The 25,350-nt window shown below is 37.3% G+C and overlaps 1 non-coding gene across 1 annotated transcript; it reads left to right on the forward strand.

The window, feature by feature from the left end:
* The first annotated feature begins 15,732 nt into the window (after nucleotides 1-15,732).
* On the forward strand, nucleotides 15,733-15,839 carry LOC141650195 (small nucleolar RNA R71). The gene has a single exon (XR_012546244.1). It is a non-coding gene; the product is annotated as a small nucleolar RNA R71 (small nucleolar RNA).
* The last annotated feature ends 9,511 nt before the right edge of the window (nucleotides 15,840-25,350 follow it).

The following is a 25,350-nucleotide window of genomic DNA, read 5'->3' on the forward strand; positions in this document are numbered from 1 at the left end:
TGCATCATATAGTATAGTTTAGATTGCATTCATTTGTTATATATGTCATATAGAATTGCATTTAGCTAGAGCATGCATTCATATCATATCATTGCATTTGTACTTCAATTTCCATAAAATCAAAAATCCAAAAACATGTATTTCTTTTTCATTCCTACTCCTACATGTACATTGAGGACAATGTCCAAAATAAAGTGGGCGGTGGGAATTTATACTCCAAAAATACATAAAAATTAAAAAATTTCGAAAAAACTCAAAAATATGTTCGTTAATTTCATAAAAACAAAATCCATAAAAATTTAAAAATTTTCAAAAACCAAAAACCTGTTCTTTCCTTTGTAGTGTAGAATTATATATATTGTATATATTTGTGTTTGTTTGTCACTCTTATCACATTGGATCGACTACGCCACATTCGAGGCATGAAGGAAATAGAAGACCGCATGGTATAACCTTTCCAAATCTCCTTCCTCCTTTTAATATGTTAATGACAATGTGGCTATCTTTTGATTAATGTGGTATTAACCAATGTGATGCTAGGAGTTTGCATTTAGTTTATGTGGTATAATAGTTGATAGAAGCATATGCATTAAAGTTGTATATATGTTAGTTGCATCATGGCATGTAGTTGCATGGTTAGAAAATTTTGTGAAAATGCCTATTTGGGAAGCTTGACAAGTGTATATAAGGCCCTTGTATATAATTTTTCTCCTTGAGACTTTGTTTGCTAGAATACCCTCAAGACACCCTAGGATGTTTCATACTAGTATCTTTTGACTCATGGACTAAGGCCTAGTCAAGATTACCTTGTGGTGTGATAACTCCTTGGCTACCGTTTCTTCCAAGGTGACCTTTAAAGCCATGCAACCGTTCTTCCACTTCTATCATCATATTTTATCAACAAAAAGGGAATGGGCACAAAAATCTCCAAATTGAGTTCAAGTACGAAAAAGAGAATCAAAAAGTTTGCACAAAAATGCATCAATGAAAAGATGAGGAAAAATAGACTCCTATGCTTTAATAAAAGTACCCTTGCTACAAAATGGGGTTACCTTGAAAATGTTCAAAAATGCAAAAGAAATTGCCAAGTATCAGAATTGCCAAAACATCAAAAGTGGCAAAAGAAATGTTCTCAAAAGTCAAATACCACAAGAAATTGGGGGGAAAAATAAATCAAAAAGCAAAACTACCCATGTAAGACTCAAAGCATATTGATCCCTTTTATTCATTAATCTCATCTTTGTTGCGTAGTGGAGAAGGGACGACCCTTCTTTTTGTCTAGGCAAGAGGGGGAATTCCGCGATCCTACAGTGTTTCTAAACACCATAGGGAACCTACTCTTGACAAAAGCATTTAGCGATTGAGGACAAAGGTACCCTAATTTGACACAACTTGGAGGTGATTTGTTGGTATCCTTTTAGACTTAGTAGCTTGGAGAAACAATATCTATGATGGAGTGTGTACCCTTAAATTGCTTCCCCTTTAGATGATTTCCACCACTTAGATGAGGAAAGTGGCTATTCTTTTGTAGATGCATCCATTACTTGTTTTGTGTGCTTAATGCTTGGATGTATCGCCATCTTGGCAAGCCCCACCTTGCCTTGCAAGAAGGCATCTTACCTCATGGATGTCTTGTTGTGAGTTAAAGGGGCGGAGTTAGACCCGCTAATTGTCTCACATTGGTTATATTATTAGGATAGTTTAAAAAAAGGTCTAGTTCAAGTCACCTCTTTACTCGGGAGGAGTAAAGGTTAGGTTTGGGGATGTTTGATGTGACTCTTAATTGCGTACAATTAGTCCCCTAATTTAACCCATTTTCCATACTATTATAGCATTTCATGGCCATTTTATCCGTCAAATCCTTTCTACCTTGCTTTCCTAGTGCATTTCGTATGTCTTATAAGAAAGGAGATAATGACGCGGAATCCCCGTCTCCCGTGCATATTTAAAAGCTTGTTGACGATCTTAGATGGACTAGTATGAAGAGAAGGCAAGAACAATTACCAATGAAGCAAGAATAAAGAGTATACGTAGATCATAGGTTTCTAAAGCAAGAGGTGAAAAACTGTATGAAGATCCGAGCGTCTTCCCTGCAAGACGGGCCGATTGCCTGGGTCAGATCCGAGCGCCCCGATGCCCAGTCCGAGCGGATCCGGGACTTTTGATCCGAGCATCTTCCCTGCAAGACGGGCGGATCCCTTGGCAGAACCAACCGTGCTTCAAGCTGATCCGAGCGGATCGTGGTGGGAGTAGCTACGTGATATGCCCATCTCCCTCAAGACTTGCAATTCCCTATTTAAAACTTAGCATTGTTATTTACTAATCCACCCTTGATTAACCTAATGATATACCACTATATATAATCAATTTGTAATAATCAAAAGAGAGCCCTCTTAGTGGAGGCAAACCTTCCTTAGATTAGATTAGGAGTAGATTAGAATAGATGAATCTCAACCATTCCACATTAATCTTTCCTTAATTATTATTCAAGTTTATTATTGGGTAATTGAAGATTATTGGGTTATTATTGGAGAACTGACAACTGTTCATCAATCAATCAAGTTCTCTTCTATTATTCTTTGCTTTATATTTGGATCATTCCTAAGTTTGGTATAATTTCTTTACTCTTTACTCTTTATTGTTTATTTCCTCATTCTCTTATCATGTTTATACTTGTTGTGATGATTGACAACATTAATGACATGTTTCCCAAGATAATGAGTGAGTAGCTCTTTGACTAGGATTAGTGGGGAATTAGGGGAAACAAACATAGGGACTAATCTATGCTTAATCTAATATGTTTCCATAATTAATTTGCTTTCTTGTTGTGACTTCAACTTATGCACATGTTATGTTTGATGAAATGCGAGCCTATGAATCCTTGCATTTTTACCCATCACCTACCTTTTCAAAGGGGCTTGTAACCTTATACACCAACTCGAGCCTCATTAGACCATGCATATAGCTGAATAGGAAGGACTAAGTCGACTTGTAGGTGTTGTACAATCTAATCCATTTGGCTCCGGGACCCAAACCTTCTTAGGGATTGTAAGCTTATACACCAACTCGATCCCATCACAATAATAGGTGCTTGCTATATAATTGAGAACATGTTTGTATGATCAAACTCCCATGAATCCTCTATGAACCCATGACATCCTAGTATCCTTTATTACTTGTTATCAATTGTTTACATCTCTTAATTCATTGCTCGTTTTACTTTATTGCTTGCATTAGTCTAGAACGCAACTACAACCCAAATCAATTGTGACACTAGCATAAATTAAGATAGATAGACTTAGAACCCAAAGCACATCGTCCCGTGGATCGACCTCGACTTAACCACTAACTAGTTGTTTGTTGAGAATATAAATGTGTTTGATTGAGAGCCCCAACGACACTCTACATCAGCAAGTGCTGAAATCAACGAACCAGAACAGTGCCAGGCAGCCCCTTGGGGCGTGAGCCTATGGACAATGTAAAGGGCTCTGCCCAGGTTTGAAATGTGAGGGACAGAAGGTGCCTTGGTAGGAGCCATCAGGCGGCCTTAGGAGCCTCCCCTGTTTGTTTAAAAGGTTGTTAAAAATGTTTTTATTGAAAAAGGGCCTTAGGACCGCATTTGTGCTTACGTTTTGAATGTGGTTTGCTTGACTTGGAATATTTGCCATTACTTCGGTAATATTCATCCTCGGGTTCGGATTTTCAAGCTTGACATGAATAGTTTACAAATAAAAGTGTACAAGTGTGTGCTTAACTGCTTTATCACCGTACTCGAATTAAATCGACATGGCATATATGTTAGCCAAGGATGACATGGGATATGCTCAAGATGAATGTGAAAATAAGATGAAATAAAAGTGGAATAAAAATGTTTGATATGAACTAATTATATTAATTTCATTACTTTGCAATTAGTCAAGTTTTGTCATCGTACTCGAATTAAACCGACATGGTATAAAGAACCAAGGATGATTATGAATATGACTTAAATGCTTGCAAGTGTGAATAAATGAAGAAAAAGTGATGAATAAAAGAAACGGGTGTTGAAATATCCATGAATTTGTAATTAACTGGCAAATATCAACTAAACACGGGATAAATCCGTCATAGTATAATTTAACCAAAGGTAATTTTCGAAAGTGGTTAAAAATTAGTTGTAAGAAAATAAAATAAAATAAAATGATAAAAGGCTTAAAAGAAAAGAACAGAAAAAAGAAGGAAAAAGGAATAAAAAGAAAAGATGAAGAGATGAATGAGCGCAAACACGACTGGATTAAGGCCTGAGAGGGCATAGGGGCACGAGCTCTCCTGCTACACAAGTAGCCTCTGTCTTAGACCAAAATGCGGTTTTGGCTCATTTCTCCTATTTTTGGATCGTGTTATGAATTGTTCTTATTTATAATAGCATAAAAACAATAAGTACATGAAATAAGTGGGATATTTACACCCTCAAACTTACATGTTATCATGTTGGGGAGGTAGACGACTATTGAGAAAGTTTTCTCGTTATGCGACTACTCGGTATCAAAATAAGTTTAAAGAAAGCCTTAAAAAAGGATTTTGTTTTGAAAAGATGTTGATATTATGTTGTTGAAAATGTATGTTGAGTTGGTCAAATTGGTCGGACAAATGCAACGGCGACGGTACCAAACAAAATGTGTAACGCTTGTGTTTCGGATCGGAACGTCCGAAACACGTGTCGATTTTTCACTTAGGAAGCCGAGGTCTTGAATTTTAAGGGAGATGTGAGGGGCGGACTCTCGCGTGCCCTAAAGAGGTGCACATGAGATGGTATTTATAGAGAAATGTAGGGTGTTAAGTCGGTTGAGTTTGCTTGGTGGCTAAGCAGGAGCCCAGAACGAACGCGAGCTTGGTAGTGGGGGAAAGGAGCGTCCTGTCCTTTTCACAAATTTGGATTTTCCTCTTTGTCCTAACCAATGTTTTGTTGGTTGTGATTTGTGTTTGCTTAGCCATGTAAGCTTTCTTTTGGGTGTTATTTGGGGTAGGTATTTTGTGTGCTTGAGTCAGGATTTAATTTTGAGTCGGTTTTGGTCCCGGAGTGGATTGACGTGATAAAACCATTTATGGCATTATTTTTAATGTTCGAGACTCGAGTTGACTTGGGTTACGGGTTTCGGAGTCGGTTGTGGGCCCGTAGTCGGTTTAAACTCTAAGTAGTGTTGTTTTAATGCAAACGAAGTTTGAACACCAATTTTGAAATTATTTTTCATATCCGAGTAACGCATTAGACCTTCTCATATATAGCCAATCCTCGCATGCATATCAAAAACACGTTGTAGTCTGATCATCATCGGGTGTTTTTTTTGAAGTTGCAGATACTGGGTATCTACAAATACATCCATCGAAAGCCATATAATTCCTCACACAAATCACCATTTAACTCATTATTAAAGTCCCACACTATCTCAAAATATGGTAGAATGCCATAAGTAAATCCTGAACAACATTCTAACCACTTCCGAGCATTTCAAATTTCATTACCTCTCTTACAATCCACAAACAGCGTATACAAACTTTCCTCCCAAAGGTTATCGACTTCATCATCTATTCAAATACCACCATTAACTAGAATCGTTCCAACGTCACGTATTTAATCACCCCATGTTGAATCCTTTGATTTCCAAATTTCTCTCTAACTCCATCTTGAAAATCCTAAATAACTTTCTACGCACATACTAGTCTTGTAGTTCCATATAGTACTACTACATGATCTTATTACCATCTTTCGTACTACGCTCCGTCCACATTCCTTCTTTCTTAATTTCACATATCCATAACACTTTCTTATGCAATAAATATTAATTTTTCAAATAATAACATTTTTTATCTTATCAATCCCAACATACCTTATGCATAAACCATACTCATTGTCAACAATCCCTAAGTTCGCATGAATCCTTATTCACCATACACATACTAAAACTACTTAACAACTCAATTCATTACTCTTACTATTTAATCCTCTAGGCTCAGCTATTTTCTCTTTGCTATTTAACTAAATCCCAAGAATTCATAATGATAGTTTTTTTTTCCCGAAACATGCTCTAATTATTCTCTCCCTTATCTAACACTATATTTAAAGGGTTGTTTAATGAGAATACTCTGAACTATTAGAGTCATTCTCAAAATACTCTATATTTTCAATTAATTAGGAATACTACCAACTAATACACCATTTCCCACATAATAGAACAGGTGGAAGGGCTACCTGTTCTACCGGTTGCCCTTGTTTGAAACCCTTTTTATACCATACTTCCGTTTTACCTTCTCTTTTATTTTCCCTTTACCTTTTCTTATACTTTCCCTATTACGCTATTGTTGATTTTTGCAAACTTCCGAGGGGGCTCTTCTTAGTACTTGTAGATCTTTTTGCCATCTCCATCCACTTCCAAAATTTGCCTTGTACGAACTCTTTGAGGCTGTCTTTTTTTTTTTAGATTCATCTTTGTGTTTTTCTAATACAGTATTTATATCACTCTCCTGATTCTTCACATCATCTTCATCCTTCTCCCAAGAATGAGATTGGGTCTCCATGTCATCATCCTTATTATCAGTTTCAATACCTTCATCGGCTTTGGATGTTTGCGTTTTAATTAAGTAGTTTAAATTAATATCAGAGAATTGGAAAACAAGAAATATCAAAACAAAGATCAAACTTTTTTGCCTGTTATGCAATTCTTCCCACATCCTAGGACTTAGTGTAATTAATCGATGCTAATTACTTACTTATTTACTAATCTGAGTTTCTCTGATTGAAAGCTAAAAAGCGATTTTTTAGCTTTTGAATCTTTGAAATCATTGCCCTCTGATTATAATAAGCAATCTTGTTAGTTTTGTCAAAAGATTTTGCAGCAATGGTTTGTCTTCTTTATTAATTGATCATGAATGCTTTCCCCTCTTCTTAATTTTAATCTTACATCTTTTACTAATTAAATTGAATTTGTATTATTACGGAAGAATTTTGACGGAAATTAAAGCAGTGTATATGAGAAAAATTTGGGTATTCATTGACAATATAAAGGGAAGAAGATGAAGATCTTAATAGAAAATAAAAAAGGTAGGCCCTGCCTAATACATTACATGCTGCATTAGGTAAAAAAGAGAGCAATTATGTTAGATGGGAGGAGGTGCATTAGTGGGTAGGATTCCTACTTAATTCAAAGTATAGAGTATTTTGAGAATGACCGTAATAGTTCAGAGTATTCTTATTAAATAACCCTTATTTAAATTCATATATTATCCAGTCCTCATTTACCACCTTTAAATTCAAACAACCATCGACATTTCAATTTTAGTTATCATACCCTCTTATAATGTATCCCTCTCACATACATTTAACTCCTTTAAATTCATCACCCTTACAATCACCGTATTCACCTCACTAACTGACCAAGTACTATACTAATACATCATTAAATGTCGCGCCAATTACACCCACCGCAACACATGAATTGCTCTTTCTCACACCGCTCCTCAATCTTGCTTCCCTTGTACATATATGTTTCACAATCACATAAGACTATATATCTCCCTTCCAAAATCCATACAAATTATTAAAGATATCCCTCAAACCTTATAACCTCTCCTAGCTCACCATTTATTTAATGGGGAATCACGCACCCCATCAATCTCCTCTGCGCCTTTTCCTTTCTACGTGTATCTCTCTCGTGACATAGGATCAACTTGTCTCCCCTCCTCAAACAAGATTTTAGGGTAATTGTTGCTATAAGCCTCACCTTAGGTTTTACCACAAATCCTTTATAAAACACCTTTGCTCCCATAGGTCCCCTCAAAAACCCTTTCTTTTGATAGCAATAAATAAAGGCACTATTCTTACCCAATCAATTCATCCCTAAGATGATCTCAAAACCTCCCAAAAAAATAAATTATATCCACAGGAAAAAGGACCTCCCCAATCAAAATATTTATAGCCCGATATATTTTGCCACAACTCACTAACTCCCCCGAAGGTATTTCTACTTCATCTTATATCATATCAAAGTCATTTAATTTTATGGTACGAGTACGCTCACTAGAATAAAGGAATGCGTAGATTCCGAGTCAAATAAAACATAAGGTGCAATTATTTTGCCACAATTCTACTGTATTTTCTCACATTTTTTTTAGCACGCCCCATATTACGCTCTTTATGGGTCACTATATCAGTTTCTCATCTTTATCATGTTACTAATCCTTTGCAATTACATCTAATTTTATAACATTCTTATAGCATTAAGATCATACATTGGTTCAGGGTAGCATATTCCTCATATCACTAGACATGCTTTTCTACTCATATAATTCACATAATATTCACATTCGATCAACAAATAATTAACATTAATCATATGAGTCATGCCTTTTAACAATAAAATTTTGTCAAGAATAAAAATAAATATGCGTAATTCAATTTATGCCACAATCAAGTTCAAATTCGTATCAATTCCCACACAATGCTCATCACAACCGTCCAGACGCCAACTCTTCCACCTTCCTTCCCAAAATTTCTCACCACTTATTTCATAACCTGCAAACACGGTTAGTTATCACATAAATTCACACATCCAGACCCTTAATATATAACATCCACGCTAACTACCTATTCTCTTAAACTTTCCCGAGGTGACCGATTAAAAATTAAAAGGGCTCGATTAAGGATGTCTCTCTAACTTAATAAGAGGGCTCCAAAATAATTTCTACCCCGAGAATAATTTTATTAGATGCATCTTAAGTTCATTAGATTCATTTGTTTAAGACCTTGGGATCGTTCGCTCTGATACCACTCTGTAACACTCTCATTTATTCAGGAGCCTTTAGCAAGACATTCCCAAGTAAATAGAAGTGTTACCATCTAAGTTGCCTGAGGTAGTGAATTTAAAAGACAAAAAATACAATGTAATTTAAATAAATAGTGCTTTACCGAATAAATTGAATAAGGTTTTATTACAACTCCACCAACAGTTTAAATAAATTAATTTACATAACAGCGGATAAAAAAAATAATGCCTGAGAATTAACTAAGTGATAAACGAGACTCCTTTAGTAGGCACTCGCGTCCCAAGCTCTCCTTATGGCATCCAAAACATCTCAAAAGCTAACCTGTTTGTAGATATCCAAATCTGTCGAGATGACATTTATAGAAAACCCGTTAAACACCTGATGATGATAGGACAATATGTACTCCGTTCAACACTATCATTATTTGGGATATTTATTTTACGACGTAGAATGGACGTCGTCGATGAAGAGTTGTTTTAATTTAAATTATATTTAAATTAATCTTTGTGTTTCAAATTCATTTTATAACTTAATTTGATTTTAATTGTCAATTTTTTTATTGGAAATAAAATAATTATTTGATTTGAAAAATTATTTTCGAAATTTTATTTGATTTGAAAAGTCATTTTCAAAGTGTTATTTGATTTAAAAAATTGATTTTGAGAGTTTAAATCGAGTTGATAACTTATTTGGTCATGCGGTTTTGGAGCTCGTTTTAGCTCGGTTTTTGAGCCTGTTTCTTTGCAAATTGGCACGAATCTCAAGTTAGCTAACCCACTTAGCCATCTATCCCATCCACCCATTTTCGAATACCATATAGCCCAGCCCAATCCTTAGCCAAAACCGACATAAGCAGCCCCTTACCCGTGTTTGCTATAGCCCATCGAAACCTCCTCTAAACCAATCCAACCCAGCCAAAACCCATATCTTATCTCCACCAGTCCATACTACCCGTCTCCCTCTGCCTTAAATACTAAGCAAACCTTAAAAATAACTTCTCTAACCCCTTCCCCAAGATTACCAAAACCGAGTCCAACAAGGACTTTCCAAAACTCGGTTTTCTGTCCCCAACTTCTAACCCTTGTGCGTGGAACGACGTTCCGAACCAGCTTATACCAATACCATCGGTGATGACGGGGAAACCGAGACCGAGCCTTAGTACCAAGCTATTTTGAAATTTAAAGAATCAGGAGAATACCCACCCGACACTAATACTCGTGGAAAACGAGCCATTCGAATTCTCGTAGCCCAATTCGTTAGAACTGATGACAGGCAGTTATACAAAAAGACTGCACAAGATGTTCTATTGTGATGCATAGACATGCCAACGGCAAAAAGATTTATGGAAGAAGTCCATTACGGTGAATGTGGTCCACACATGAATGCCCATATGCTAGTCCGTAAGATTATGAGGCTAGGGTATTACTGGACCACGATGGAGATAGATTGTCGCAAGTATGTTAGGCATTGCCACAATTGCTAGATTCTCGCAAATGTGCAACATGTGGCACTTTCGATATTATATACTTTGGCGAGCACTGTTTCATCTTAGTTGCCATTGATTACTTCACGAAGTGAGTAGAAGCGAGGTCATATAAAGTACTAAATGCGAAGCAGGTAGCAAAGTTCATTTAGAATGGGATCATTTGTAGATATGGGGCACCACACGAGTTCATCAGTGACCATGGTACTCATTTCAACTCTGAAACTGCCGTAATACTTGAAAAGTATAAAATAGAGCATCACAAGTCCTCGCCTTATCGACCACAAACAAACGGTGCGGTAAAGGCCGCCAATAAGACAATCACTGCTATCCTATGGAAAATGTCTGATAATTACAGGTGAATGGCTAGAGAAAATAGCCTTCGCGTTATGGGGATTCAGAACATCGATTCCAACTGCAACGGGTCCAACCTTGTATTATTTGACATATGGAATGGAAGCTGTATATATTGTTGAGTTGGAAGTACCATCCTTAAGGATCTTGTTGGAAATCCAGGTTCCTGAAGCGGATTGGTTACAAGCTAGATACAATTCTTTGATTGTGCTCGATGAGCGGTGCTTAAATGCTTTGCACCATGTTCAGCTCTACGGAAAAGGATACAGAGAGCGTTAAAAAAGAAGATGAAATCCTGAGGAAGCAAAGAGGGAGACTTAGTCTTAAAATCAGTTCGAGCTCTACTTCTAGTTGACCCAAGAGGTATGTTCAAGCCAAACTAGACCGGTCCCTACTTGGTAAAGAAGATAATGTCCGGGGGAGTAGCACGCCAGATGGATTTGGATAGAAATGATTTCGCAAACCCAACAAACTTGGATCAATTGAAGAAGTACCATCCATAAGAACTCGTTCTCAATGTAACGAAATGAAATTTCGAATTGTAATGATTAGATGAATCGGAGCTACGACACTATGCCGTGCTGCTTTTGTTTCAAATTGTATTATGCTTTGTGGAACTATGAGCTCGGTTTGATCCTGTTAATAGCAGGTACGTGACAGCTCTTTACAAGAGTACAACCGCCCATTTTTAATAAAATGAAATTTTATTTATGCAAAAACCGGGGATTTTAAAAAATAAGACATTTTATTTATTCTTACGAACCATTACAACCTTTCAAAAGAAAAGCATACTGAAAAACGACAGGATTAATAGTAATAGCAGATAATAATGTCGATGACTACATCTTGCCCTTGCCTTTGTCTTGACCATGTAACCTATCACTAGAGGACGCTTCTCTAGTCTTGGACCTCTTTCGAGGAGGAGTAGATGTTTCTTATCTAGGACCTAGATTGTCTTTCGCGCTAGGTCTAGGACACTACGCCAAATCTGACCATCAATAAGGAGCGTATCACAACGGTTTAATGCATTTACTAACGACACTTAGATTACCGTTTTCAAAATATTGGCGGAAACCTAGACCACGCTAGTAAGAATAATGGTTTCCGTCGAAAACCGTTCTTATTATAATGTGACAACGGTTGTTTAACAAACCGTTATCAAAATCGTTAAACGGTTTCCAAAAACTCGTTTTAGAATCACCCTTATCAACGGTTGTTAGATAACCGTTACCAGTTTAAGAAAACGGCGTTTCGAAAACCGTTACTAAATTAACACCAGCAACGGTTTTTGGTACCCGTTGTTATGTTATAGCTACGAGTTTCTTATAACCGTTATCATTTTCTATTATGAAAGAACGGTTCCTCTGTACCCGTTGCCATTTATCATTTACTGGTTAAAAATAACCGTTATATACTTTTTCCAATGTTTAATATTCAACCGATGCATGTATGATAAATAATGAACCGTTGCATGCATTGTTTTGTTTGACCATTATTACTATCCATCCATTATTATATTCACACAATCATACATATTTTTCTATAAATATCACTTATAATGTGATCAATTAACCATATTAACTAATTCAAAGTCGAATTAATAATAGCCTATAATTTAATTAAAAATATTACACTTCGATCACCATGTCGTCGTCGTCTTCTACACCCGCCGAATCACAATCAAATACCCACTATGTCCATCCTAGTACCTGTATTATACACAACCTTCCAATAAAATATGCTGACAATGGTAAGGCTTTTTCGAGAAGTTTTACTTGGATGAGAGATATGCTTCGTCAAGGTGGTTATACGAACGTTAAAAAGGTCCGCCCAGCTTGGACTAAAGTACATGGTTTTCTTGGTTACGCAATGATCGAGTTTGAAGGTTTTGGGAAGAAGCTGGAATCTTTTTGTCAAGTGAGAAAACTCCAGGCAAGATACGAGGATCATGATGCTAGGAAGAAAAATTATTATACGGATGATGTGTTACAAGCGCAATATTTATGGATTATAATCGATTATGACATTAATCTATTAAGAACATATGGGCACTATATTGACACTGTGCCTCGTTCATGGGAGGCGGAACAAGTTCCTCCTAATAATCCACATATTGAATTCCCAATATTTATCTCAATCGCATGGGAATTACAAGATGATTATGTTGATTAATTATTATTATTATTCGAATTAATGTTGTTAAAACCGCGCGTCTATTAATTTCTTGTTATGTATGTGTTTTTCTTGAATATATACGTGGTAGTGTATTTTATTATCTAATTATTTATTGCATGTTACGTAGGTTTAAAATATTTGTTAATAAGTCAACTTTTACATTAAATTAATTACCAACGGTTTTGAAAAAAAATTATAAATGTGACTATAAATGTTAAAGCATCCTTTACTAACATTCATTAATCAAATCTTAATATTTCATCCCCATTACACAAATTTGAAACAATATGGCAATGAACCCTAATTTTATCAACAACGAAGAATGACTTACAAAAACGAGTGCAAATGATGGGAAGGTTCTCGCCGGGCTTCCCGCCGATCAACACCCATTAATCATAGCATCCCTTGAACATTAACAGAATTATTGGATTAAGAGGCGTGAAGCAGTCCGGCTTGTCAACCAAGCCTCATCATAATCATCCTCTTCATACCCTCGTCGGCCTATTAGTCACAACTTGGCTGCAGCCAGAGATATATTGAGTTGTACTCTTCCAACCTTATCTCCACATGCAAGTCGTGTCCTTGCATATATTCAATCTGTTATTGCAAAATATGAAGCCAATGACCCGGAAGTTAGCGGTATACCAGAGTGGCGTAATTGGTGGCAGGTTGAGAAGCGCTTTTTACGCTTAACCGGGGTTGTTCTGGCTTATTATACATCTTTTGATTTCTGATAAATGATGTAATGTATTTGGTTTAAAATTAAATGAAATGATCATTTTGAAAGTGGTGATTTATGCTTGTTTGATTTGCTTCCATTTTTTGAACTCCATAGATCAGTCAGTAATCAAGATCCAGATTGCTGCTACATAATACTCATCAACAACGGTTCACCTGCAACCGTTGTCAATTGGTTCATCAACAATGGTTCACCTGCAACCGTTGTCAATTGGTTCATTAACAACGGTTCACCTACAACTACAACCGTTGTAAATTTGTTCATTAACAACGGTTCACCTACAACCGTTGTCAATCGTGACGTTCTAACTTCAACGTGCACCGTTTGTTAATTGTTTGACCATACGACTCAATATATTAAAAAATAATTAATTGTTTGACCATACGGTATTTTTTAAGCCGTGACTAATATTTCTCATTATTCTTGATTTGACCAATGCATGGACTGTTCAGTTATTTTTTATTGAATCAACGTTGCATTAATGGTGGGTTTGAATCAACACTGCATTATTGGTGGGTGATTCTATATTTTTAATTTTGTTCCAAAATTATGGTCGTTAACCAAGGTACAAATATTGTGAGTCCATGGGTGTAGAGGGATCGTAAGTTGTCAGAAGAAGTAGAAAATAAAAGATTAAGGGAATTGCGTCGTCAACCGAGCTATATTGAAAGCGAGAAGAAAATGGATGCGTTACTAGAAAGGTTAAAGGAACAATGTCCTATCCATTTCATTAAGTTGCCCCCTAAACATATAATTCTTGAAGGTACAGATGAGAATTCATCGGCTTTCGAAGTTGGTTCTTCTAAGGATTTGATGGTGGGGTATATATTACCCAGATGCGATTGGTATGTATCTACCGTGAATGAAGCAATAAAAGCTTGGCGTCAATGGTGGTTTAGGTCATCGAAAGTGATGTCGGATTTGAGGAAACGACCAGAGTTTAAATAGACTCCTACACCATCATTAATGGGAAGAGATATTGTTCATGACGTAGTGTATTTTGAGTCATTTGATTGATGTATGTTTATTCATTGCTCATTGGGTTGTATTTCGGAAACTAATTGAGGAAATAAGTTTTTAATATATGCATTAATTACATCATAAATTCTCATTATAGACGGACACTATCCGTCTATAATGAAAGACGGGCTAAATACAATACCACTTTCCTAATAGGAGAAACAACAAGTGGGGTGGTGGGGGCAAAAAATGTCACCACTTTCATTGTATTTGACCCATTTATAGCAATAGACGGATATACCCGTCTATAGTAAGCCTAATTGTAATTACATTGGGTTGTGTATAATTTAGTCTTGAATTTCCATTTTCCTCCACTTGCTATCCCAGTTGCCTAATTGAGGAAAGAAGTTTGTACTAACTTAATACGGATTACCAAATATGGAAGACGCTTTTTTTTGGCGGGAAAAACTTGACACAATGAAAGTTAAATGACAACGGTTAGGCACCAACCGATGTATTATAATGAAAACAATTATGGGTTTATAGTCAGCCGTGGTCATATTTCAAAATACAGAATACGGTTTCGCTTAACCCGTGTTTATTAGTTTCAATTAAATAATTCTTCAACCAACACACATGCAAACCTTCTCCTCGCTCACTTAAAACCCTCGAACACTGAGTTTCCCTAGAACCACTACTATTCTCTGTCGCCGTCGTCTTTGCAGTCGCCGTCGTCGTCGCCGTCGCCATCAGTGTCACCATCCCCTTGCCTCTTCCGTCCCCTCCGTCATCGCCATACCGTGGCCGGCTTCTCCTCTTTGAGTCATTAATAATAAACCCTACTCCTTCATCTCATTAACGTAATGTCTTTATTTTTTTTTAGTTGTGATATTATCCCCTAATTATCTTAGGTTTATTGTGTGTTAAACAACAATAAGTATATTGGGAATTATGAACCGCCATCTCTTCGAATTATGAACAATTATTATGAGCACTTAGTTGAGCACCCAATTGAGTGATGGAATCTACCTCATGCTTTCCTCCTCTTGTGGCCTTTCGAGGCCTACTATATTGGGAATTATGAACAACCATCTCTTCAATTTTGGCCCACGTTTGATTGTCATCAACTTCGGTAAACATCCCATTGGATCCCATATTAAGAATATTGCGGGAGTCTTCATATAGGCCGTTCCAAAATTGTTGCACAAGGAACCACTCACTAAGTCCATGGTGTGGACAAGAACGACAAGTGTCCTTAAATCTCTCCCATGCTTCATATAATGATTCCTCATCCCTTTGCTTGAACTCGGTGATTTGGGCTCTCAACATATTGGTCTTCTCCAGAGGGTAGAATTTATTGTAGAAGGCAAGTGCTAACTTCTTCCATGAATCAATACCAAGTGTAGCCTTGTCTAGGCTCTTCAACCATTGCTTTGCGGCACCGATTAATGAAAAAGGAAACAATACCCATCGGATTTGGTCTTGAGTAACTCCGTTTTAAGAAATTGCATCATAATAGTCACAAAAAGTTTCCATATGTAAGTGAGGATCTTCACTAGGCATCCCTCCAAATTGACTTCTCTCAACTAATTGTATGAATGCGGATTTGGCAATGAAATTACCGGTTAAATATGGTGGTGTAGGAGTACCGTTTGGCAGGTTCTCCTCGGTTGGTACAGAATGTGATGAAAATTTAGGCATTGTGGGTTGATTTTGTGGTGGGTTTTAAACTGGGTTATCCTCTCCTTTTGTTGCAAAAGGGTTGGTACACTCAATGTTATTTGGTTGAATGTCCACAATTTCACCAATACCCACGACCCTCGAAGCACCTCTAGCAACTCTTCTATTGTTGGTTAAGGTCCTTTCAATCTCGAAATCAATAGGTAATAAATTACCTTGTGTTCGCCTAGTCATGCAAAATATCAAACAACTCGAAAACAATTAGAACAACCTTGAGGAGATTAACTTCCCCAAGGTAAAGAAAGACACAACTAAAAACAATTAATGAAAATCAAATCAATTGAACACCGTCCCCGGCAACGACGTCATTTTTGGTTCGGTTAAAACTCGTCATCAAAAGCTACCAACCAAAACGATATTTATGACTTCAGAAACTACTCTTAGCAAAGAGGTAAGTAAAGGTCGGATCCCAAGAGACGGGTATTGATGTAGGATTTTCAATTGCAAGTAGTTATGTCCAAGGGTGTCACAAATTGGGTTGAGATGAGATGTAGTCTAAACTAATCAACAAGATGAATGTAAATTAATGAAAACAAAGTAAAGCAAATAAAAGGGGTTTGTAAACAATTGATTAAAGGCACTAGGGTGTGATGGGTTCATAGGGGATTCATGGGAGTAGATTATACAAACATGTTCTCAATTAGATACAAGCACTTATTGTTGTGATGGGATCGAGTTAGTGTATGTCTTACAATCCCTAGGGAGATTTGGGTCCCAAAGCCGAGTCGTCTAGACTGTACAACACCTACAAGTCGACTTAATTCTTTCTATTCAACTCTATGCATGGTCTAATGGGGCTTGAGTTGGTTTATATCTTACAAGCCTCATTGAAAATATAAGGGATGGTCAAAAAATGCAAGGATTCATAGGCTCGCATTTCATTAAACATAACATGTGCATAGGTTGAAACCACAACAAGTAAGCAAATTAATTATGAGAACATATTAGACTAAGCATAGATCAATCCCCATGTTTGTTTCACCTAATTCCCCATTAACCCTAGCTAGAGAAACTACCCACTCATGATCATATTTAGCATGCTAATAAGGTTGTCAATCATACAAACATAGCAAAACATGATGAATAAAGTAAAGTGATTAACAATAATTAAACAAGGGTAAAAAGGAATTATATATATGGAGATGATCCAAATAATAAAGCAAACAATAATAGAAGTACTAGATGATTGATGGAAGGTTGTCAATCCTCCAAATAAACCCAAATAATCTTCTAATTACCCAAAAAAAAGGAAGAACAATAGAGAAATTAAGGAAAAATTAAGATGTGATTAATATTGAGAAATGTATTACAACTAAATAAAGACTAATTTAAGAGAAGATTAAAAATTGATTAAGCTACTATTAAGAGTTGATTATAACTTGATGATAATCTAGGTAGTACAATGGGGTATTTATACTAAAATTAAATACAAGGATTAGGGTTACTAAGGGCTTAAATGACTATTAAGACCCTAAGAAAACATAAGGAAATGCAACTCCCGAGGGACATGCGCGGATCGTCTTTGCTAGTCCCACCATGATCCGGTCGTCTTGTGCTGAGGCACGGGTTGTTCTGTAAGAAGATCCGCTCGGCTTAGGGAGGAGACGCTCGGATCATAGCTCTTCAATCCGCTCGTCCTTGGATCAAGCCGCTCGGATCGTGGCACTTTGGTATGATCGGATCATGCTCGGGCCACTCGGATCCTTGGACAGAGTTGTTCCCTTGTTTGGCTCCTTAACTATCCGCAAGGATCGTGTTGGGGATGCAAGGATCTTTTCATCATTGCCCATTTCACTTTATTTATCTACTTAGGCCTCTAGTGTCGGTCTTCTCTTTGATGCTTGGTCATTAGATGCGATCCATTTAGCTTCATTTCGCCTCATAAATGCAAGGTTAGCAATCCTCTCCAACCAAGGACACAAAACCTCAAAGAGTATGCAAAATGGGAAACTAAAGATAATAAATGACCCAAATATGTGCTAGAAAGCATGGGAACAAGGTTAATTCGGGGACTAAATGTGCTCAAATATGAGTCACATCACCCTCACCCCTTACTCAAGATCTTTGTGAACATCCGTGTTCATTGGCATCACGAGAGTCATTCTAGATAACGAGTTTCTTAGTGTTCATGTCACTACCTTGTGTCTTGACATGACGCGAAGTATTCGAACGATTCCAATTTTCCATAAAAACAGGTGGCGACCCCACAAATGCAGTCTTGTCAAACCTTTCACCGGTTTCAATGCCTTTTAAATCGGTAACGGCCCATGACGTGGTTTGGCCTCGCACCGGAGTTACGTGGAAGAAGTGCCACCACCTCGAAACCAACGCGTGGGTAGCTTTGTCCAGATCATGTCATCTCCTCCTGCTCCTGATGTCCCTGCACCGCCACCAGTCCATCGCCCCTCCTCGTCCAGCAGGCTCCTATAGTTAGCTCCCCACGGTCCCGTGAGGCAGCCATACTCGTAGCTCTCCAAGGCTCTTCACACGGTACGGTCAATCCCATAGCAATGGAACACTCCGGTGTCATCTCCCAGTCCCCTCCACCATACCAGCTAAGCAAGACCAGTCCCCACCCCCTGCTAATGTGTCGTCTCATGCATATTCCTCAGTACCAGCTTGGTAGATATCCGTTCCGTAAGCTCACTAATCTCCATCATAGGGTCATGGGCCGTAGGATAGGGCGAGTACTAGTGCTGGGAGTAATCTGGTGCATAGGGAGGTGTCTCGGCCACCACATCTCGGACCGCTCTAGCTCTAAGAGCCTCGCAGGGAGTGGCCCCCTGGCGACTGGTACCTTGCATCGGCTCGGGTAAGTCCATAATGATTCCCTCAGGAATAAGGTAGTACTGAGGATGGGGTGTAGGCTCTCCACTCTCTGGGTCCATCTTCGCTAAATGATCTGCGACGGGCATATGCTCGGCGGCGGGTAGTCTCATCCACGTGGTACCCGTCACCCTCCAAGCCAAAGAACCATCCTCTAAAGTCCTCAGCCACTTATGGTGGGTGAAGTACTCACGGTCCAAGACAGGTGCGCCCACTAACGTGGCTGAAGGAGGCTCTTCGGGAGAAACAAAGTCGGTCAACCTCTAGGCAAGTCGGGTCACGATGGCCCCATTGCTAAGGTGACGAGTCGAAGAGCTAGCCATAACAGCTAGACTAGCACACACAATACTCGGAGCATGATAGTTCCAACGTTCCTCTCGAATAGGGTTAAGATAAGACATTAGGATTATCACCTCATGTGAGTTAAACTTACTCATATCTTTCCGGCCATAAAGAAGACAAGTCAACATCCTAAGGAATATGCGGATAGACACATGCTGCACATCATTAATTAACATGGCACTGGAGCTAGGGACAGGTCGCCCAGTGATGAAAGGAAGGTAACTAGCGGCTCCACAATCAGATGCTACATCTTTATAGTGCTCATCCCGCGCCTTTTCAAAACCCTAGTGTTCCGCAAACTCATCAAGGGTAAGAGTGAAATGTTTGTTCATGAGACGGAAGCTTACGGTCTCCTCATCATCATCATATTTATATGGACTCATGAACTCTAGAGTTAGGAAGGGGTAGGACTTCTTTCGGAGATAGTATAGACCCTCAAAACCCAGAATTTTGAACATGTGCCTAACATCATCCTGGATCCCCAGATCCCTAAGAAGACTCGGGTCAACACAACGAGTAGGTTTCATTGTGCGACCCATCAAAGATACAAATGCAGAATGATGGTTAAAATCAGCAGACTTTACCATTGGGTATTGCGCCACCGAAGGAACGATTGGTCCTCAACTAGCCTCCCCTTGCTCGGCTGCGACATCAGCCTGAGTCTTCTTCTTGGAAGGTGCTCGTGTTTTCGGCATACTGCAAGGATATAAACTTTTAACAAAGATTTTCAAAATCACAAGGGTGCCAAAGGATAAAAATCTTTCAAATTTGACTCGGTTTCAAGACGAAGTTTAAAACGGATTTTCTTTTTCAAAATACCAAAATCGGCCACCGACAACATAGTATTACTACTGATTGAACATCTACGAACACCTATGAGGAATAAAATTGATAAAAACTCAAAAGATTTTGCGGCAAAACCCTAAAATTGTCTGTCCAAATATGAAGATTTTGGGGTTGAAATCGACTATTTCAGCACTATTAACAAGATATGCAACCGATTTGAACACTTTTGAAGCATTTACAACAAAATCATGGAGATTAGGGATCGAATTTCAGTTTTAAAACTACCAAAAACTTTCAATTAGAAAAAGGAAGCATTGGGACACATTACTTGGAGTTGGAAGGAAGGATCGATTGAAGCATTGACAAGCAAAGAGGAGGAATTACTAGCACCTAAAGCACTTCGGTGCTTAGAGAGAAATTATGACGGAGTTTGAGGGCAGAATTATGAGGTAGGTTTAGAAATAAGAGAAGGAATTGAGATTTTAAAACCCGTCATAGTACTCGCGGAAGTCGGTCAAAGATAGCGAACTCGGTCGAGTTCTGAACCTACTCGGCCGAGTTAGTCCAACTCGGTCGAGTTACTTGGGCACTCAGTCGAGTAGCTATTTGGCAGATTCTGACTTGTCTCTGCCTGATAGGTACTCGGTCGAGTTGTCCTTTTACTTGATCGAACTCGTCCAACTCGTTCGAGTACAGAACTGTACTCGGTCGAACACAGGAAACTTGGTCAAGTACTACTTGTACTCGGTCGAGTGCCAAAGAAGAATGTACAGAACATCGTCGGATGGAACGTTGTCGGTACTGCAACACCAAAAGGCAGTGTTCGGAGTCTAATATGCACTTAGCACTCGTCACGATTAGTATTTATCGATCATTTAGGCATTAATAGATCTTAATCCCATTCAACTTATACTAACAGTAACTACATCCTTTTAACACAATTTACGCATTCAGCAGACAAAACATATACATGTCATATAATTTAGATTCCATAAACTATCAATTACGTCGTACCACATACCATTGACTCATAACACCAAGACCTCCATCATCCTCACTGTAATGCTCATCAGACACACTAGTTCTACAACATGACACATAAACACAAAAGATCATTCACATATGCATACGCACAATGCACTTTCACACTCCAACCATAGCACCACAAGCTCATACTCAACAAGCACCAAGGTAAACCACATACCACAAAGCAATCATACACGCAATCCCAAAACTTATCCCGCGCGTAGTTACCAGCATAAGTATGTTAGGGCCGCGGTTCTGAGATGAGGGAAAGTTCATTTTAGTTTGACACCCTATGTTCATTTAGTTCATTGGTTCAGGTTCCAAAATCGTCGCTCTGATATCACTTTGTAACATCCCCACTTACCAAGGAGCCTTCACCAGACCTTCCCTAGTAAGTAAGGGCGTTACCATCTCGGTTGCCCGAAGTATGTATATCAAAATACAATAATAGAACGTTTATTAAGTGTATCTTTATAATTATACAAACATGATAAAAGAAAACAACAAACATGATAAAATAAAACAACTCCGAAACTACTGATGAAGCTACTAAGCATAAGCGTCAGCGTGGTAAGTCGATCATGTCTACATCCCACGAACAACTTTAACATCCAACCTGCTAAAACAACTGCTCACCATCCCCGAATGGATCACCACAGTTTTGAAAATATAACACGGGGTCATTCAACTGCATAATGAAAGTAAAGCCACGATAACACAATCCAAACAATGGTAATCAATCAATCCTCCAACACCAACGATAACCGATAACCAACCACACCTCGAAGGGTGTAGCCCTGCCGGGTTCCCATCGCAACGAGAAATCCAAACCACCAGTGGTGACCGCAGCCGTACCACATAAGCGTCGCTCATCGCAACAAGTGAACCCAGCTCCTTAATGTGCACATCCCCCTTGTGACGGGAGTCACAAGGGGCGAACATGGGGATGAAACCATCTCCCAACATGGTATCACCACAACAACCAACCAACAAGTACAATCCAATCAACCTCCATCAACTCCAATCACAGATAACATGCTAACAAATAATCATAAACAATTCAATCAATTACACAGCTAACGGAGTAGAAAACCCTACCTTTCCGTAAAACCATAGAACGCATCCATCACCACATCATGTAAGACTCCATATCGTATCCTACAACAACAATCGTATCCTATCACTAAGATATTCAAAAACTACTGCAGAAAGGACAATCAATCACAAACTCACCTTGAAGAACAACCGATGCCCGTGACGGCGACAAACCCGACTCGATGACTTCTTGCATAGACTGTCCACCTCCCTGGATTAGATCATGGTAAGACGATTGATGGGTAGTGATAGATGAGAGGTTAGAGGTTAGAGAGAGGGTGTATTAAGTATAAGAAGTGACGGAATATTAAAATGAAATGTTATAACATACGACCTCCGCGTGATATAAACTATCACACTGTCAAACAAGTACTCGGTTGAGTAAGCCCTACTCAACCGAATACACCGCACTCGGTGGAGTTACTCTTACTTGGCAGAGTGACTGCTACTAGATCGAGTTTATGGTCAGGTCTTCGACTATACGTATCTCCCTTATTTCGTCTGTTACTAGGGTCCCCCAAAGTGAAGGGTTGGTCAACGAGCCTCTTAAACAGCGGGAATTACACTATACGAGCGGTATAAACATCAAAAACTTGGACCATAAATACATAACCTGAGATAAGAACGAGCACCACCTAGGGCCAATAACCTGAAACCCTAAACCTTGGTGTCAATAACCTGACACCAAAATAACCTTACGGCGGGACACATAACCATGAACCCATGTCTAAGACTGGAAGACGCTCAAGGGACATAATGTTTAGTTAAGGAGTAAATGTACGAACCTTTAAACAGTCCCCCAAACGACATATCCATAGTCTCATAAGAGTATCCAAAAAATACGGTCAAACCAATAACAGGCCAATAACTTGAAATCATGTCACGGTACTAGGTAGGCCAATAACCTGAAACCTACCCAGTTTGGTACTGCTTATCTCAAGTAGACCAATAACTGGAAATCTACTCGATATCTCATACTCTAGCTAAACCATATATAAGATGGAGCAAGGTCCAAAAGATAAGAAATGTGCACCATGAATAACTTCATGTTAACACGCCAAAATGCTCATAACTGAGCGATAAATAATATCAAATGAAATTCAATAATGGTTATCAAAGTTATCGCATATGTTCAACTTTTCCATTATAAAACAAGAGACACTCATGTCAATACAAAATTTACGAAACGGAATAACACAAGAAGTGTATACATGTTATTTAACATTGTAGAAGTATGTAACAATCAATTCTTCGGTAATTCTTGGTTATAATTCTACCCACCTATTGTAGAAGTAACAATCAATTCTTAATACACATGTTTATTGTAATCTCACATTATGAAAATATTTACGGAGAATTTATATTTACAAGACATGATATCATCATATATGTCACTACTTATTTTCTTAACAAACATTTATTAAATCCGTTAATTAAATAAAAAGTTTTATTCTACCCATACAAAATTTCTAGACATTTTAGTGAGCTATAAATTCAATAAAAATATAAATAATAAATTATTTAAACCCGTTTCATAATTTTAACTTAAAATAGCATTTTAATAGGCGATTTAATGCATAAATAAAGAAATATATAAGAAAAATATGTCACGGTCATAAATAATTTATTTTTCATAAATATAGATAAGAATATGCATAAAAACAAATTATAAATATTTTATTAATATTTATTTATTATTCTCACACATTTAAACTTTATTTATGATCTAATTAGTTATAAAATTAAAAAGTAATTATAAAAAAATTAAAACTTCAAAATGCAAAACTTTAATACACTAAATAATTCATCCTATGATGAAACATTCAATTTTAAAATTTATTTATATATTTTACACATTTACTAGATATTAACTGCATAAGATTTGAATATATATTAAATAAGAGCAATAATAATCATAAAAAATAAAATAATAAATTTAAATACTATATAAATTATAATATGCCAGAATTAAATTAAAGAATTAAATTTTCGAAATTATTTTAATTTTTATATATTTATTAGACGACTGTCACATAAAACCGTGATTAAATATCAAATAACAAAAAATAAACGTATAATAATTATAGAACCCAAATAATCAAATGAAAACTCAAGATTAATGATAATAAATCAGAATATAATCTAAAAAATAATTTTCATAATCATCTATGTATTTTATATATTGATTAGATAGTTAAATCACATAAAAATACAATTAAACCATAGAAAATATTAAATAAGTATATACCCATTAAAAAAATTATTATTTATTATATAAATCATGAATCTCATATATGTCCATGATTTTAAACATCATTCAATTATCAATCTTATTATAACCTCATAAAAAGCACTTGACAATACTGAAGATGTCTTAGCCTAGTGGTTAAGACGGAGGTATCCTGGACAATAGGTCTCAGGTTCGATTCCCCCTCCCCTTATTGTAATGCGACTAAGTGCGCGCTTCGTTGAACAAAAAAAAATAAAAAGCACTTGACAATCAAAAATTATAGAAAGGAGAAAACTGAGTTACCTTGATAAAGATTAAGATTAGTAAATAAGTAGGATAGTGTTATAAGATCAATCCAAATGATCTCCCACACCCAATGTCTCTTGCTCACCTTCTTGAAAAAAACATAAGAATGAAAGCAATTAATTAAAGGAAAATACTACGAGCTCACTGGAAAGAGGACAGATTTGTGAGTGTAAATTGTGTTGTGAAAGTTGTAGATGAGTATAAGGTAAACAAAATAAGTTAGGTGAATGATTAAGGCTAGACCTTAGCCTATTACTTTAATAAAATAGTCAGATGCTTATTAAGGTAGGCCTTGGGCACTAAGAAACCAAATTGTCAACTTGTCATGTGCCTAGGTGATGAGGTAAAAGATAAAATAAGGTGAAAAGAGTAACAACGAGTGTGTGTCTCATTCGCGGATTTTTACGACAGCCTTTCGTATTTTGGGCCTAAAATTCTCTACAGAACTCTGATTAAAGAGTTTTTGGTGGTGTTGGAAAGTTAAGAGAA

Source organism: Silene latifolia, chromosome 3 (genome assembly GCF_048544455.1).
Source record: "Silene latifolia isolate original U9 population chromosome 3, ASM4854445v1, whole genome shotgun sequence".
NCBI classification, from domain to species: Eukaryota; Viridiplantae; Streptophyta; class Magnoliopsida; order Caryophyllales; family Caryophyllaceae; genus Silene; species Silene latifolia.